The following is a 12,726-nucleotide window of genomic DNA, read 5'->3' as shown; positions in this document are numbered from 1 at the left end:
ACTCCTCAAATACCATTTTTCTTGCAGAAAAGCATGGACTATGAGGTATACAAAAAGCTGCAACCTCAGTCAATGCAGTATGTGTAACTGGTACAACAAATTCACCCAACAAATACATGGAAGAAGTCTGCAGTAAATTTTGACATTCTCCAAAGAGTGAGATACTAGGCAAAGCAATTTATTTTATTTTATTTTATTTTATTTTATTTTATTTTATTTTATTTTATTTTATTTTATTTTATTTTATTTTATTTTATTTTATTTTATTTTATCCATTCTGTTCATTTTTTTCCTTGCCTGCAACCAACCACAAGGCAGGTGGGAGGGGCAATGCCCCCTATGGTCACACAGGTGACCATAAATTGCTGAGATAGGCAGAAGGCTTTTCCAGCCATCTTCTCTTGGGGTCAGGAAAACGCACCAAGCCCTCTACAGGGTATTTCTTGCCTCTTTAAATATTTCAGGTATTGAAGGTTTTTTACACCTGTCTCCAGAAAATTTGTAGAGTGAGCAGGTAGTGATGACAAGGAGATTTTTTCTTAACTATGAAAAAAACAAACAACATACTGCAGAAGTAAAAAATTCTGCCTAGCCTATTTGTCTTTGTTCTTGGTCTTGGTGCTGTGTATTAGTATCCTAGCATGTGTGTAGGTATCATCTTTGATGAACATGTGTAAGTATGGGAATTTAAGTGATGAGAGATGGATTTGGAAATGGGAATCTACATGAACTCCTTAGAGACCGAGGATAACTTTTCCATATGACACCAGATGAATAAATAGCACTATGCAGAAAAATAGTTTGGGTAGCTCTTTACTTGCAAGTACTGTGTAAATGTATTTGGTTTAGGTAAGAGAGAATATTTAAGGATGTACTGAATTATAAATATAAAAGGCGAGAAGCATTTAAAAGAGGTGAAAGTGAGCTTATTAAGAAAGAGAGAAAAAAAGTGGATTGTCCCTTGAACTTGAGGCTGGAAACTAAGTATGTTGAACTGTAAGCTGCCAAGCCTATAACACACTGTTTAGTCACGATGAAAGTACCTTAAATTCTTGTTGTATTTCTTGGTCAGCTGATGCTAATTATTGCATAACTTAAGTGCAAATAGGGCTGAGTTTGTTTAACCCTTTCAGTCTTGATTGGTCTGGTGACAGCAGACACTAGGACGCCTGAGTGTAAATAAATAGGCTTTAAATGATGAGTGTTTGTGTGAGGCCTCTTAGGGCACTAATGCTAGGATTTGTGAGCTCTCTGAAGGAACCTGTTAGGACACTAACAGAAGGAAATTTTTGTTCACGTGATCTCTGTCACCACAAAATCTCTTATATTACTGCAATGAAAATGTGGCCCAAAGCTACTGAGATTAACTAATCAAAGCTTTGTGATATTGAGGTTCTCACAACATGTGCTGCAACTCCCTGTGTTTTGGTGGAACAACCAAAACCTCTTTACCCCATCACCCTGACTTCAGAAATTTGAAGTCCTGTTCAGTGAGCACATTGTAATATATAACAGATTATTTTTCTGAAAACATCTTGCTTTATGTAATGACAGGGTGTATCGTCACCATGGTCCTCCAATGGCTTCTCCTGCACACAAAAGCAGCACAGTTGCTGTTGTGGTTTCTCCCAGGGAGCTCTCTCCTGCACAGGGTCACAGAATGATTTGGGTTGGAAGGGACCTTAAAGACCATTGAGTTGCAAAACCTGTGCCTTGGGCAGGGACACCTCCCACCTGACCAGGCTGCCCAAAGCCCCATCCAGCCTGGCCTTGAGCACCTCCAGGGATGGGGTAAGCACAGCAAAGAGCTTCCCTGTGCTCCAGCTGCACCCAGAGATAAATACTCTGTGCTGTGTTGTCTACAAGGTGGTGGTGTTAGTCTGCTTTCCCATGACACACAAAGAGCAGTATTATTTGTACATCAGAAGGGCTGGGATTGGGAAAGGCTGCAAAAATGAAAACTTGGGCAACTTTAAACTTGGTACTTGGTCATGCGTAGCCTCATGTAAAAAAAAAAACAAAAAACAAAACCAAGAATCCCAAACCCTGCTGCGGTTTCCATGTGATATCATTTTGAATTAAGGAGAACCAACCAAGCACCCTTTGTTTGGAAATACTTAGAAAAATGAAATCATTTTAAAAAGGTGATGTTATTAAGCTAAATATAGGTAGTGACCGTGGTTTTGAATCGTGTTTCCATGTCAAGTGCCATTTTTCAGAATTGGTGTGCAGTCATCACACTCTTCGGTGTCTCTGAGCCAAGAACTTGATTTACTTGTCTCAGATCCCGTGTTGTGTGTTTTCCCCGGGAGGTGGCACTGTCTGTAGTGGTTTGCAGTCCTCTTGTGTCCCTTGTCATGCACCAGCAAGAGGCGTCTTGTTTGCGTGCAGGGCCGGCAGCCTTTCCAGGGACGGCTCATTTTCTTAGGCTGCCAGTAGCTCATACTGAAACTGCTTTTTATTTCTGGGCAAGTTAAAACTTATTTCAAGATACCTTGCTGTCTGACTGTGAGCATTCAATCCTTACAAAACGGCAGATCAGCTCAGGCAGCTCTTCAGCGACTGCTGTGGCCAGTGCCAAGGGTCAGTGTGCTTTATTCTGGAAAACCAACAAAAGCAAGATCCAAAATAGAGCACCTCATCATTTTGAATTTTAAAGTCTCCAGATTTGGAGGACAGCAAACTTCTCTTTCTGTTACATACCGACCTACTGATTTTCCTTTTTGTTTCAGTCTCTGCTAGTAAAAGCAAGAGATGCGGTGAAGCGTGCTATCAATGTTGGGTGCCGCCACTTTGACTGTGCCTTCGTGGACCAGAATGAGAGTGAGATCATGGATGCACTATGAGAAAAAAATGAGGAGGGCGTTTTGAGGTGAGAAGACCTCTTTATTGTCAGTAAGGTGCGTCCTTGGGTAACTCATCTCACGTGAGGCCCCTTGTCAGGAGGAGACAAGGTCCCAGCCTGCAGACTCCTTTCTGTCAGGTGTAAGCCCTTTGTGGATGGAGGGAAGGGAGAGGTCAACTCTTGAAAAAAATGGCTTGATGTGGGAGAGATTTTTTTGTAGTTGATATCCATTGTCAGCAATGGAGACAGGAACTGAGGCCGTGCTCTCAGCTACCTCTGAGATAGGAAGCCTGGCTATTGTACTTGTCGTCACTCCCGCTGTGCTGCCGGGCTCAGCCTGTTAACTCCCGGGTGTTATGTTTTGGTTTGGTTTTTCCCCCCGACAACAATGGTAGGAAAAATAAAGTAACTTCTATCTGCTGGAAACTGGCAGGTTGGTTTTTAATCAAAACTGGTTTAATTAAAATCAAAACCAGTTTTGCTTTTTAATTCATTTTGTTCAATTGTTGTCTAAACTGCTGGAATTTTAGAGCCTCTGTCTTATTTCACTTAGCAGACAGGTATTGCTGCAAATACAGTCAGGTGCACAAAAACGCACCTTCCTCACAGTGAGTTGTCCCATACCATGAGCTGCTTCTGTGTCTTCCCTGCCCGGGATGCTCTGGAGCCGTGAGGCTGGGAGAGGAGCTCCTGGGTTGTGTCCCCCCAGCTGTGGGGCACCTTCCACGGGGAGTGAAGGAGGGGTGCCAGAAAGCACTCACTGCCCTCCTGCCGGGTTATTTGGATCTCTGCCTGATGTGCTGGCCCATGGGATTCAAGGTATGAGGCTTGAACTCCTGTAAGCCCTGTCGGGGCTCTGCCACGTTTTCTTTTGGGACTGGATGAGTCCTTAGTGCTCTCTAATGAAGAGTGTTGTTAAACCTCATTAAGACATAATGATGAACCTCAGTACAGAGTGCCCAGGAGGAAAGGTAAAGTCATGGCTGCTGAAGATAGGTCTTGTAGTACAAGATCACCTTATTTTCCCCTGCACAGCATTTCCATGTCATGGATCAAATCACCATCCATATCACATTCCTCTAAAAGCCTGGGGTTTGGCCGTTCGGTGCTTATCCAGGATCAAACAGTTGTGAATTCCCTTTTTTCTCTTCTCTCTCTACCCCCAGGTTAAATAAATCCTCACTTCCCCATTGTGTCACATCCCCAGACTTCCCACAACCCGACTGGAGCACATAAAAGTGTCTGCCCTTCCTCTGCCTGCAGGACGGATTCTCCAGAGGCAGATTTTCTTGAAGATTACTGTGCTCATACAGTTTAGTGTTCTTGGCCACCTCTCTCCCCAACACAAACACAAGCCAGGATATCCACCGTGTCTCCAGCTCCACTTGCTCGCTGGACTTCTACGTGATCCCTTTAACTACTTGTGATTCAGCCTACCTTAAACCCACGTTTCTTTTGCAATGACAGGCCAGAGAGGAGCCATTTCCTGCAGATGGCAATGGTATGATCATTCCCAGTGGTACAGCTTTTCTAAACACGTGGAGGAATGTTTGTTGACATGATGAAAAATTCTTGCTAGTTTGAAATAACAGCCTGAAAACTTCCCACTGACCACGCTGGGAGTCGTCTGGGGAGAATTTCCAATGTGAAGAATCCCAGATTGCCGATTGTTCTGTGCCCTGGGGCTCCTTCTTGCCTTACTTTGCCAAAATTGAGGTATTTTTATGCCTACTGCTGGGTGGGCATGGCAGAAGGGAAGCTGTGTGCATGCGCCCTGCAGCAGCTGGAGCTGCCCGGTCCTGGTGGCTGGGTGCGTGAGTCCAGACCTGGGCACAGGCACCAATTTCTGCTTGCTGTTGGTTTGGGCCCTCTGCCCTCCCTGTTCTCACCAGGGCCAGGTCAAAAGAGGACCAGAGACACGCCAGTCAAAAGAATTCAGTGATGCTCTTCCCCTTCTGCTTTCTGTCTGACCCCAAGAACAAAGCATGATTTTGTTTCTCGTTTGAAGGAAAAACCTGGTCATGTCAGGCTGCTGCTTATGATAGCAACTTCGAATGAACAGGATTTCTGTTTGGCTAGAGGTGTATCTTCCGCTCTGAAGGCAGTAAATAGATTTTCTCCTACTTCTGTGTTGGAGGTGCCAAGCTAATTAAGGCTGTCAAACTGTTTTATTGTTCATTAGTGTGAGAGAAAACAGGAGGTGGCAGGAGTGTAGCTCTGCTTGTGCTATATGGCCACAGCTAAGTGGTATGGCTCCCCTGGGAAATTCTTCAGTAGCGAGGATCAGGTTCTCTGCTCTGGCTCTCTCAAAATAGCTCCTTGTTCAGCCACTCTGTTCCAACTACAGGCTTTTTATTACGGGATATTTATTTTGTTAGCTGAGGAATTATTCTGAAAAAAAAAAAAACCACCCTCCGATATTTTAGAAAATAAGGTCTACTTAGGGATAGCATTTCAAAATAGCTGCATTACACTGAAATAATCACACTGTAATAATTGTTAATCTGGAAAAAAGCTGTTTTTATGTACAATGACACATGATGTGACACCCTGAGTCTTCGACCAGGATCCCAATGTTCACTGTGCTGTACTAATGCCACATCACAAGAGCATCCCAGCTGTGATGAGTTTCCACTGAAGTCTTTCCACAGGCATTTTTTCCTTATGGGAAAAAAATAAATCCTAATTCAATAACAAGTCTGATTCTGTGCTATTTCTAGGCCAAGGAAGAGGTGGTGGATGTGTGGGAAGGGTAAAAGCCATCAGAATCTCCAGCTTCAACTGTAGACAGACAGATCGGCTCTTGAGCAAACCAGATTTGAACCACAAACCTGCAAATAATCAGGTAAATTCTTCTTCACCTCATCAGTACCTGCATCACACCCATCTGTGGCGTTGCATTTAGCAGAACGTGCCTGGCCATGCAATAGCTTTTATGCCAGGGGGGTGCTTTTTGATATCCCTGTAAGAACACACCTGTATTTGGCTGAATTACCAAGCACTGGAAAATGCAGGACTTGCGTTCTGCACCCTCACTTGCACAGGAAGCTGCAGTTACACAAGCCTGTGGTGCTGCTGGCTCATAAGGCTTCACCTTACCTCTGATCACAGCACCAAGCTCGTGTGGGCTGGGAGCTGAGCTCTGCAGCTGAGGCTGTGGGGTAGGAGGCTGCCTCGCTCTGCTCCCGGTGCCCCTGCACGCATCCCACGTGCTGGCAGGGATAGGAGCTGGCCACACCACTGGACTGGGATAGGTAGGGCTGGGTACGATGATGGGTGGGTGCTCCAGCTGGATGTGGACAGCTGGAGCTTGGAGCCCATTGATATGGAACTATGAGAAATTATGAAAAATGAAGCAGGGAACTGGAAAGGGAAACTAATGTATGAAGATTGGGCCTTGCTGGGCAGGGTTGAGAGGAAGAGGAAACAATCTGGAATACTGGCTGACACTCATAAAAACCATGTAACTGCACAGGAGCAGTCTTTTCAAAGCTGATGTGGAGTTAGCAGGTCACCATAGTGATGTTTAATCTTGAAGTCACTTCTGTGTTCGAAGAAACCAGCATCTTTTTATTTTTGTAGATTGAGAGCCACCCATACCTTCCTCAGGAAGAGCTGATTAAGTTTTGCCAGTCCAAAGGGATCTCCGTCCCTAAATACTGCCCCCTTGGAGCACCCAACTGGCTGTGGTAAGAATGCTTTGTGAGGTTTCTTCTCACACATATATTGGAGCCAATATCAGAATCAGTGTGTGGGTAAGACCTTACAGAGTAAAACTGATATAACTAGAAAAATGCTTGATAATTGCTTAAAAAGGACAAACAGACAGAAACCTTTCTCATGCTTATTGTGATATCCATTCCACTAGTTCGCTCCTGTGCTGTTACTACATCTTCCTATTTAGGAGATAACGAATCATTTGGTTGATGAAAGTTGTGAAGATAATTCTTAACTGAACTGTGGTCAGCTTATTAAACACATAAGAAAACTTCTGATCTAAAAAAAACCACCAACAAACAAACAAAAGCCAAAGCACCACACACTTGCAAAAATAGGAAGCATGCTGTCCTGCTGAGACCTGGGGTTTTTAAATGGCTGACTTGAAGAAATTTGCTTTTATTCCAGTCTCCATGGCTTTCTCTGACCTGGGACTTAGCAGAGAAACCGTGCTTATGAGTGATGGGACAACTGCCCACTGCTCATTGTATTTTCCCCTGTGACATGTAGTTTTCCAACTTGTGCCAAAATAACTATTTACAAAGACTTTATGGAAAGTTGAGTTCCAGCTGTCTCATCCAGCATGGAACGCTTCACAAATATTCTAAGCCTAGTTATAAAGACCTAGTGTTAGAAGACTGTCAGTGATCACCAATGTCTGGATTTTAACTGGTGGGCTGTCATTGGCGCACTAGCCACTTCTACACACAGCATCCCTGGCCAATTCTGAATTCTTGTTCAATGCACCCCCGTGCTGTCATCCCGACTTGAGAAAAATAACGGTTAAATGACTTCATGCAATAATAATTAGGAAGTGCTTATTATAGTGCTTTTTCTGTGTTTTTCCTGTGTAAATCATCTCTGATTATCAGTAGGGCTGCTCCCTGTAGCCATGTAGGCAAGTATTTTTTTTCAGCTTTCAGAAGATGGGCAGAACTTCTCAGCTTTAAATCTCTGTTCTTTCAGGTGCTCATCCAGCTCCATATTCAAAGAAACGTGAATGTAATTCCCAAACCTGTCACTCCACACCATACTGAGGAAAATGTTAAGGTAAGAGGATACCTTATAAAATTTTTAGTGGTGTTAGTCTTACACAGAGAAATCCACTCTGCCAGTGGAACAAAGTATCCCCTTCACACCTAGAAATGCAAAAAACCATTGTTTGTCAGATACCATGTGGGTTACTTCTTTATGAATGAAAGATATTATTTTAAAAGTAAGGACCTGAGACTCCATCTTTAAAACAGATCAAGAAAAAGATAGCAACTTCCACCTGGTGATGTAAAAATGATGCAATTAGGCTCCCACCAGCATTATAAGTTTGACATTATTTCATTGTTCACTACAAACATGCATCTGTTACGTGCTTTCTAGCACTAATACAACACTTCTCTGCTTCTGTTTTTGGTATTCTTTCTGCAAATGAACTTATACTTGTCTTTTTGCAAATTGGTATAAATCAGCTGTTCGGCATCTTGTTTTCAGGTGCTTGACTGTGAATTGGCTAAAGAGGAGATGGAAACCTTCCTCACCTTCAAGAAGTAATACCAAATCTGTGCCTTAAGTGAGTGAGTACCCCCTTCTTCCCCTCCTCCTCTGTCTTTCAGCAGGATTGGATTAATCATTGCATAGCCTTGTTTAAAGAAAGGGGTAACCTTAGCTGATACCTGGCACATCCATATCTGCTGGAATCCAGCACCAGGGTTTATTAGAGCGCCGTCCATGCTCTAATATGCAGGGACATTGTATGTTAAGACACCTGTAATGGATTTCAGACTAATGTCTGAAAATCAAAATCAGTTGGAAATTCTAAAAAGAAAAAAAAAAGGGGCATTTTTTTTGTTTTCTTTGGCTACTTTATGTAACAGACAGTCACTGTAAATAAACTCAATTTTAAGAATGAGTTGCAATTTTTTTTTTTAAGTGAAAACCTGTGCCTGTGTATTTATGCCAACATTATTAGGGCAGCACCTAGAGATCAGAACAGTTATATACAGACTTAGCAAGACCTGCCATTTATTGTTTCCCTAGGTTTACTCACTTATCTAATAGAATTCTGCAAACTTCCAGTTCACAAGAGAGTCGTTTAATATTGCAGAGAAGTTTGGCAATTTCAGCCATGCAAACATTATCTTATCTTCTGAGAATGAGGTCATTGGCACATGTGAAGGTTACAAAGTATGAACTTCCACTACGCTATGTAAGGTAAGCAGGGTTTGTTTTTATTGCAGTTCAATTTTAGCTCTGCAGAGCTTTCACTGGGACAGGGGAGAAAGCTCTTTTTTCTCAGCTTTAAGACTATATGATATGAGCATTTTTAGTCCTATGCTTGCTTTCATATGCAAAAAAAACAAGAACTATCTTTTTGGAGGACTAATGTGGGCATTATCTTCAGATCCCTCAGGGATCAAGAGGACTATATTTAATTGTTGAAGTGATTTGTAGTGCTTTGGGCGTATTAAATCACAGCAGAAGTTGACTATGTATTGCACAAGATGGAAGAACATAGTTCATGGGACTACTGAGGAGTAAACTTCAAGCAGGCATGAGTTTGCTTCATTTAGTATCAACCACAGTTCTATCCCTCCTTTATCTGTATCTTTACTTTGATCTTGTAATTGTTCTCACTTGTAACAAAATACATATTGTATAAGCATTTAGTAATGACAATTAAAGAAGCTTAATAATCCTGAACTTGTGAAAAGCAGCCTTCATCATAAACACATCATGATAAACTGTAAAGAAACTTAAAGATTCTCCTAGTGCTTGTGTTTTTGGACAACAGGTCAAAACATGCAAACTATTTTTTAGTTGCTAATATGTCTTCTCATGTCTATTCATAATTAATTTAACAATGTGATCTTTGATTGTTACCAAGTTCAGTAACTTCACTGTAAATGACTGACAACACTTCAGAGGACACTGAATTATATTTCTGGAGTTGTTTTCATAATGATGTTTCCACATTTATGAACTGCTAAATACTAACAAACTAGTAGGAGATCCGTATGTTTGCTTTATTGTAGATAAAAGTATATAAATACTGCCTTTATCAGTAGAATACCTGCAGTTCAGAGTGTGAATCTCTCCCAACAAATCCAGTCTGATAAAGGACACAGGAATTATTTTGTTTGGCAGCTGTCATATTTAACAAGCAAAATTTGGGCAGCTTTTAGAAGCCAGGAGCAGGTTTTCACCCTTATATCATTCCCTTGATACCATTTTGTGTTTTGACCCAAAGGATGTTACTGGATGTTGGTTTTAGGGTGGGGGGGTCAGTGTTGCTGCAGCCCATGCATCTGCTCAAGTTTTAATGAAGTGTCTGTTAATCGAGACTTCTTGCTCTTGAACTCTGACCCACAGAACTCCTGTAATCCCTCTGGGCTCTTTCAGTCCAGTAGAACAATGTGGCCCAGCACTGCTTGCAGAGAGGAAGGATGATTATGTAATTAAGGGTCAGGGCTAGGGTACAGACCTCATGGATAGCCTTTGCCAGCTGATCTTCTTTGAAGCTGAGGTTTTAAAGTCTATAAAGGAAATGACGACATCTTTCAGCTACTTTAGACTCTTACAAAATGCTGTAGTAACAGGTGCCCTAGAACTGGGAAAGCAATTCTGTCAAAAACTGTCAGAACAGACAGTTTAGTGCAGTGGTATGGACAGAAAGGTGCTTGTAACAGGCTTTTTTTTTTTTTGCCCTAATTTCCTACACTGAAAAGGTCAGTTATAGTACATCATCATAACCTCAGTTAGAAAGTAAGCTGCATGGAACAGGCTGTGCTTCCTGGGATTGAACTGTGGCCTTGTTTCTGTCAGAAATACTCCTAGAGGAGAGCTGGACCTTTTCTGAAGCAGCAGTCAAGCTGTCAATCCACAGCAGGAAGAGCAATGCTCACTCAAGGCTGGGGTGCACAGCTATCTTGAAACATACTCTGCTTCAGAGGAGTTTTCTAACAACATTCCAACTTAATCACAACTATCAAAGTTATTTACAGGATGTTTATAGACTGCAGTAGGCAGGAAGTTGGACTACATGATCACAGCAGCCATATAATAGTAAAAAATTCAAAACAAGCTAGAAGCCAGAGATTGTTCATTTGTTTTTACAGACAATAGTTTGTGTTTTTTTTTCCAGCTGCAGAGACTTTACCAGAGGTAGGAGAAAAATTGGGTGGTATCTGTTATGAGGCAATAAAGTATCTTCTATTTTGCAGCACAGCTGCATCTATACAACTTAAAGACAAGATAGCCTTCTGTTAGACTACTGCTGCCTCACAGCAGCCAACAGGAGCAAGCCTGCTGTAAGCTGCTTGAGAAGCACACTTTCATTGCTTCACCAGTTCCCTTACCTCAACAGGTGTCAGCAGGGCATTGCTCTAATTAAAGAGATCTGTAGAGAGGAAACCACTAAGCACGATCACCCTGTATTCAGTTTTAAGGATTCCAAAATTCTGTTCTCTTCTGTTTTTACAAAGTTCAGCCTTTGCTTTACGTAGAATCTGCTTGTGGAAAAAATAAAAATTGCCGTGACAGGCAAGGAAAGACTCAGGATTCTTTTACAGCTATTGTAAATTCAATTGACAGGAAAGGAAAGAAATTGAGTAAGATCCTTGAGCAGTTCTTTGAAGGACTAGCAGCTTTTCTTCCCATGTGCCTACTTCCTCAGCAGCACAGTCACCCACTTTGTTGGAACTACAGCAAGAAGGTTACATTATCCCAAATCATTATCAGTTTTCATCAGCTATGTGACTGTGCTCTTAAAGCAAACCTTCAGATCTTTCCGAGTCAGCAGTGAGGTTATCCGTAGCACCACACTGAACCCAATGAATGGACAATAGCTTAGCATTTTGCCTTTGTATCACAACATGCTGTCCCATGACTTGAGCTTTTATTGTGTGGTTCATCTGTTCCAGTATAGTCAGCCCTTCATTAACAGTTCCAGAGGGGCTGGGTGAAAAAAACAACATTATTCCCCTGCTTTAGAGGAACAACATGGTAACATAGCTAAGGAACAACAGGTAAAATTAAGAACATTCTCCGTGTAGTATAATTCCAAGCTTTTCCACAATTTATATTGAACTCAGTATCATTCAAAAGCAACCAGAATGTGAGGAAACATTAAGGCAGATCTGTTCCACTATGAACTTTTTTGCATTCAGTCCTGCACAAGTTCTAGTCCATACTTCCCTCTCAAAAAGATTTATAGAAGACTTAATAGGATGATCAATAGCACAGGAATAATTTCCACAGGTAGCAGTTAAGTAGGCTGAGACTCTCCTTGATCAGATACCAACACAAGGAACTATGACAGAACATTACAAAGTCTGGAGCAGCTCGGAAAATGTAAAAGGAGATAGACCAGCTGCTATCTCCTCCACCATATAAGTTGGGAGCATTACATGAATCTTGCAGTAGACAACTCCCAGACAAATAAGACACCAATTCTTCACAGAAGTGAAGAATTATTCCCTTGGAGTGTAAGACTCACAAGGTAACTGAAAAAGGAAGTTAATTGATGGCTGTTAAAAATTAAATACCTTAAACTGCAGTCAGACTATTCAAACACCACTATAACACTCTATTCACTCACCTTAGAAAACTTATTTTGGTGACAGTTGGATAGGATGCTGCAGTTGGTAGTTATTTAATCTGATCTAGTTCAGCTGTTTTTATGAACAGCTATCAGCTGTAGTCAGGCTTATTCTAGCAGAATAAACTGTTTTACTTGACATGCAGTTAAGGAAACAATCAGTTAAGAAAACTTACATTAAGCTGAATATGCAGTCTAGATTTTCTGAAGACTTTCTGAAGTATTTGAGCAAAATGTAGTCCTGCAAGTGTTTGTACTAATGGTCCCAATGCCATGCACTTTAACAAATTAAAATGTGAGAGCAATGTGACCTGTGAAAGAGTATTGAGTGGCTTCTCCATTTAAATTCTGGCAGGGCCTTCAAAAGGCTCAGCTCTATACTTTTTAAGTGACTAAGGACAAGGCCAGGTATGTCTGGTGTGTTACAAATAGCTCACAGTTTACAGTTGCTAAACTAGGGATTAAGTGATTAAAGAGAAAGTTATTTGTCCCAAGTCAACTGTTCTGTGCCTCGAAGACCTCCGTTTTCCACTAATACCTTCACCTTGGTGAATACAAGGAATATCCTGAGGAG

General features: G+C 41.6%; 1 pseudogene; it reads left to right on the top strand.

Annotated features, from left to right (window-relative positions):
• The first annotated feature begins 1,033 nt into the window (after positions 1 to 1,033).
• Positions 1,034 to 9,252, top strand: LOC137862935 (aldo-keto reductase family 1 member B1-like; annotated as a pseudogene).
• Positions 9,253 to 12,726: the final 3,474 nt, after the last annotated feature.

The sequence above is a fragment of the Anas acuta genome, chromosome 1 (assembly GCF_963932015.1).
Source record: "Anas acuta chromosome 1, bAnaAcu1.1, whole genome shotgun sequence".
Lineage (NCBI taxonomy): Eukaryota > Metazoa > Chordata > Aves > Anseriformes > Anatidae > Anas > Anas acuta.
This window is presented reverse-complemented; position numbering and strand designations above follow the sequence as displayed.